Genomic DNA, 6610 nt, shown 5'->3' on the forward strand with positions numbered 1-6610 from the left:
TATATATATATATATATATATATATACATACAAATTTACATACATATATGTTAGTATGTATATTGATATATACGCATATATATATATATACATATATATATATACATATATATATATATATTATGTTCATGCATATATATATATATATATATATAAGTATGCATATACATATATATATGTGTGTGTGTGTGTGTGTGTGTGTGTGTGTGTGTGTGTATGTATATATACATATATGTATGCATAAATATGTGGGTGTGCAGATGAGTGTGTGCAGATGAGTGTGTGCGTGTATGTGTTTGTGTGTATGTGTGTCTCTGTGTTTCTGTGTCTCTGTGTGTGTCTTTGTATGTGTCTGTGTGTATGTGTGTGTGTGTGTGTGTGTGTGTGTGTGTGTGTGTGTGTGTGTGTTTGTGTGTGTGTGTGTGTGTGCGTGTACGTGTCTGTGTGTGTACGTGCGCGCGTATAAAGGAGTACAATAGAAAATTAAAAATTGTTATCACATCATCATTTGCATACACACTTCCATTTTGAAAGAGTTTTATCTTCAGAATATTTCTGAGTTGAAAAGATAACAAAACAGAGCACCATTATTGCTGTATCCATAGCAATGTTTGTGAGACTCTGTGAGAATTCGACTGAGAAAGTTAGCAACTAATTATTATAAGAATGATTGAAATATTAGCATTTCATAATAATTGAAAGATGAATTTAGATGTGAATATTTCCATAAGTGAACTGATGTCAATCTCACATAAATAGATAAGATTCCGATTGTTAAATGATAACTGCAAACTTCTGAGTAGAGATTAACATTTGAAGAAATTGAGGAACAGCCTGAATATTGAAGTATATACGATTCTACTGTTGATCTATTTACTCAGATTAAAGTTTTGATACATTTCGCACAATAATCTGTATGTCACAATCCGAGCGAGAAACTCCATTTAGATAAAATTCTCTGAAAGTCAATCTCTCCCTGTATTTATATGTTTGTATGCCTCAGTAAGTATCTGTGTATGTGTCTATTTGTGTGTACACATGGGTGTATGTTAACGTACATACTTATATTTGTCTTGATGTGACTTAGTATTTGTTATTTCTAAGTTCATAGCCTATGGTGTAACTTATCAAACGAGATTATGAACTAATAATAGAGGCTATATCTTGCCAGTCTTCAAAATACGAAGTGCTCCAAGAAACGGAATTATTTATGTGTAACTGATAGTATTTTATTAATATTTTATTGATTAAGTATGAAACACTTTTGTCCACTTGCGTCCACCGAACCAGTAACACCCGTAAATCGACATCGATAAAGCTCCCCGAAAACATTTGGAAACTGAGGATCTCATAGAAATATTGGCAATGATGAATTCTTCCGAGTTGAATTTTTGAGCTCCTTCGACAGGGTATATCAGACAGTGAATATCATAGAAGGCACAAGATGCTCCTCGAAGGAAAACATTAATAGATCGGAAATATCAGAGTTAAGATGACACCCAGCTAGACACTTGGCTGATGTGGGACACTGCGGCAGTGACTGACGAGTCGGAAATTTGGGATAGATTTGGCAGAGACGTTTGCACATCAGGTACAGCTATTCATATGCAGACGGTAATGTTTTACTGGCTTCTATTGCAATAAGAAATCATTCTCATTATTTTTTTACAAGAACCCACTGAAAAGAATGATAGTTTGGGTGGATATATGCCCTGCAGTTCTGAAGTTAGGAACAAAATAACAGCTGTCATTAAGTGAGACGTTCATTTCGAAATGTCCGCGTAGATTATTACTGATGATTCACAGTACAATATAATTATAAATAACAGAACCTTCTGATCTGAACTTTTTTGTATTGAAATAAATTTTAGTGAGATTACAAAGGCAGAGATACATGATTATATTGAAAGTTATCGGTGGTGCTTTTCAGTGATAGAGGCGGCCAGTTCTTTCGCGCAATGTTTAAAGATAACGGAGGGACCAGCAATCTGATGAAAGAGGTTGTCTACGTATGTGTATGAAATAGGTATTCATATAGTGCGTGTAGCTTGGAACTGTGTCTGGTAGGACGATGTCTGGAGACTTGTTTTGTTGTTTCTTTGGCAGAGATGGAGTAAAACTAATGGGTGAGGTTTCTCTGCTGAGCAAAAGAGTTTGATAAGAGTTTTGTCTGCTACTGAGTGATAAGATTTTTGGTTGGAGATTAGATAAGAGACAAGAGATATTGATATGGAATCTCAATATATCGTAAAGTCGTGATAACATTAATCTGCTAAGGGAATGGCGCCTAATTATTTCTTAGAGAACGTACTACGCTAAATGCACAATTGAGAAGGATGTGTATTAAATTGTGCATCTCTCTAAAAGGCAACTTCTAATTATGCATCACCAAGCCCATGATAAACCAAAGATAGAGAATCTTTCCTTGAAGGCATTGTAGCCACCGCTTATTCGGAAACAAATCGAAAAATTACTTTCTTTCACCGACATCAAGAACAAAATCTACATTCATATTCGTATGATTTCGTTTCTATTGCTACCATTCCGCAGTTTTAGAAAGTAAGGTTGAAATCAAAGTGATCATCCAGCAATGACTCTTTTGACCCACACAGACTTTCAATTGAAATATTTGGAAATAGTAGAATATGAATTATTCAATTACTGTTCATTGATGCCTATGTCGTTGTAAAATATACTTCGTTGAATAATCAATATATTAGTGTTTAATATGTCCGTCTATGGATACGAATGTTTCGGTCTCTCGTTGATATTGCATGCAATTGTTTCACCATCTTTTATATGCGCTGTCCCATAACAGTCCAAACTTCCAAATGAGCTTCTACTTAATTGCGCTGAATGCCAGAAGTCCCTACCAAATCTCTCCTGACCACTATCTTTAAAAAATGGGACATTATACCAAGCATAGTCCTAGATACGTGTTGAATATCAGTAATTATCACGGACCGTATTTTGACCATGACTAAAAACAAAACTTATGGAAAGTACTGATGGACGGAGTGTAGGCTATACCTGGCAATACAACAGGCTCTTAGAAATTCCGGGTTGATATCCGTCATGCTGGAAAACTACTGGACATGAGACACGTATGTATGTATGTATGTATGTATGTATGTATGTATGTATGTATGTATTTATATATATATATATATATATATATATATATATGTATATATATATATATATATGTGTGTGTGTGTGTGTGTGTGTGTGTGTGTGTGTGTATATGTATATATATATATATATATATATATATATATATATATATATATATATGTACATATGCAGACACGTACATGTATGTATGTATAGATGTATGTATTCGTATATGCACATATATTATGGTGTGTGTATATATGTGTCTGTGTCGTCATTACAGAGACTTAAATATTACAAATATAAGTACACATATGTGCATCAGTCGGTCAGGGCAGTATCTACAATATACAGTACTGTTGGGAAAACGTAAAAAAAAAAAGAAACAAAATTGAAAGAAATTAATGGTTTACATTATTCCTATTGCACCATTTCCATATTATTTCGTCAGACTGTGAAAACACGTTAGCCTAACAGTTGACTTGCCATTCTTTCTATGGCTGATCTATGCTACATTGCATGTGTATAATCCTTGCAATTCAAGTTTGCATTAATCTTTTCCATGCGTCTCTAATCATGGATGTTAGTGCTGCATCAATAAGTAATACCTGTCAATGTGGAAATCAAACCTCCCTCTGAAGTTTATTGATTGGTTGATCCTTTGCAGTTCCTTTAGTTTTGGTATTGATGTTATAGCATAAGAGAAATCATGCATAGCCTGCCAGTTGAATGAATGAAAATTGTATTTGACAAACCAGTAGTAAAAATTTAATGAATATATTAAGGATCCACTTCTTGGTTAGTGTAACAGACAGACGAATAGGCTGAAAACCTTGTTATTAATTAGTTATATATAGCAAAAGAATAAAATAAACACAGTATATGTTAGTACAAAGGAAGATCAGATGTTATCACACACGCACACGAACAACAGAGACTTTGATACAGAGATGTGCAGTTGCTGATTTCATCAAAAATATTGATTTATCAGCTTAGTAAAAGGAAACAAATTTGCATGGGGTAGTATAAAGGCGGCTGAATTGATGCATCATACAGTATATTGCTGGTATACATTATGAGACGCAGTATTCCGATTCATTCCATGACCACAAATAATTTATTTTGCATTTACAAAAAGACACTCGGTTAATTTGTGAATATTAAATCTTAGTGAATTATGACTGCAAAATTCCTGATGTTGGACAGACATGTGAAAAGCAATGTCAGTCATATTCAAATGTGATCATTGCTCTGCCTTTTTCTACTCTAATCAAATTATCCTAAGTAAGCATAATTTTGTTCGTTTCATTTAATCAAGAAACGGAACGTAGTTAATCGGCTAATTCTCTTCCCTAATCCTTTCTACTAGAGTTACAAGGCCTGAAATCCTAGTGGAAGACCCAGTCGATTTCATTGACCTCCTGTACTTGACTGGTTCTTATTTCATCAACACCGAAAAGAAGAAGTACATGCAAAATCTATCTCGACGGAGTTTGAACTCAAAGCGTATAATCACGGACAAAATGCCGCGAAGCATATTTTCCGGCATACAAACAATTCTGCCATCTCACTGCCCGACAACTCTCCTTTGTAAATGGACATCTCGAACCATAATTAGAAACCATTTATAGATACTGACGTCTTTTATGACACAGACCAAATTCTCGATAATAGAGATGCTAACATTAAGTGTCAGACAGATGAAAATACACCAGACATTTGAGATCGTAGAATTAGTGGTACCAATATTACTGTACACTGATGAAATTCAGAGTCGAACGAGCAACGTTTCCTCTCTGGACATGGTGGAATAAAGTCATTTAACACAAATATATACAATGTGTGACTATAAATGTAATTCCACCGAGTTTGAATTCTGCTGTGAGTCACTAATAGTCTCTCGCGCTAAACTTTAAAGACATGTATTGCAAAACAATAAAATATTTGGCAGCTACACAGTGATATAATTGCTTCCAGTAAGCTACACCTCTCAATGGCACCTATTGGCAACCAGTTCTACTGAATGTTTTCAAATAATGTTATCTATGAGCGTTTTGCATTGATGTATATTGTGTGTTAATAAAATACTGTTTCTTATATCTCTATCGCACTCTCTAACAAATTTGCATCATATACGTGTGTAAGCATACAACTATACTTCTGCAAATATATAGATATATATTTATACATGTACACACATAGACACATTCACGCACCCGTACACACCCACACATACACATGCTTCTAAGTAAATGATGCATATAAATAACATATATACAGGGAATGATACAGACAAGCATATTGATATATACATGTATGCATGAACATACATAAATTGTACATACATATGTATATATATGTATATATATATGTATATATATATATATATATACATATATATATATATATATATATATATATATATATATATATATATATATATATATATATATATATATATATATATATTATGTGTATGGGTGTGTGTGTGTGTGTGTGTGTGTGTGTGTGTGTGTGTGTGTACAGGAATATATAGCCTATGCATTAATCTACTCACTGAGACCTGGAGAAACTTCAAAACCTATAGATACATAAACAATATATTATATGGACATGAGAAATTAAAGGATTACTGAAAAGGTCAAATAGAAAATTTTTGCTTCTGTCTTAAAATTTAAGAAACACTATAAACTTACTTTTCCAAATCACTTAGCACATAATACGGCGCGTTTATGACTTATGAAGCCGTCTTCATTTATGACGTAGTGATAACCAACCAATGATTAAATTGAGAAAATTTGTAATACGTTCCAGAACACAGCTTGAATGCATTGCAGTAGCTACGTCATAGTCTTTCAGCCACGTTTGTTCTTTCTTAGACCCATGTTCACACACACCTACAAACACACACACACACACACCTACAACCACACACACACACACACACACACAAACACACATACACACACATCCATATATATATATATATATATGACAAATATATATATATATATATATATATATATATATATATATATATATATATATATATGCTCATTTGTTCACCGTGTCTTCACCTGATTTCTTATAGAACACGAATTCGTTCTTACAAATCGTAAACTTCTGCGGTCATCTTGCAAACTCTCCGATCCATCGGAGCTTGTGATGTAAAAATTTCGTTCCAATACAGTCAATAGTTTCACTATTCGGAGCCATGTTTTGTATCTATAAGAAAAGAATATTTCTCATCGTTTGTTTGTAAAGTTCCAAATTAACAGTCTTCTTAGCTATAGGCACAGTCTTTGTGCCTAAAGAAGAGTTGAAGTAAATCGAGTTCGTACCGTTTCGATCTCGTGAAGTTTTCTGAAAAGTTGGATGTTAAAAACGAGTTAGATTTCAAATTTTATTGGATACGGTTACGTCTGAAGATGAATATTAGGTAACAGAAATGCTGAAATACTTCAAGGTCTCATGAATGTAATTTTAATAATGCAGT

The 6610-nt window shown here is 33.4% G+C and overlaps 1 long non-coding RNA gene across 4 annotated transcripts in view; it reads right to left on the reverse strand.

Moving 5' to 3' along the window:
- LOC106868247 (uncharacterized) overlaps positions 1-5983 on the reverse strand; it is a 33859-nt gene extending 27876 nt beyond the window's left edge. For 2 of the 4 annotated variants that reach the window (XR_016243793.1, XR_001409251.3), the window contains exon 1: positions 5811-5982. This is a non-coding gene — a long non-coding RNA (uncharacterized LOC106868247). Of the gene's footprint in view, positions 1-5671; positions 5769-5810 lie in introns of those variants that run through there. The other 2 variants (XR_001409250.3, XR_016243792.1) reach the window with 2 other exon arrangements.
- Positions 5984-6610: the final 627 nt, after the last annotated feature.

Source organism: Octopus bimaculoides, chromosome 12 (genome assembly GCF_046866305.1).
Source record: "Octopus bimaculoides isolate indiv1 chromosome 12, ASM4686630v1, whole genome shotgun sequence".
Taxonomy (NCBI): domain Eukaryota; kingdom Metazoa; phylum Mollusca; class Cephalopoda; order Octopoda; family Octopodidae; genus Octopus; species Octopus bimaculoides.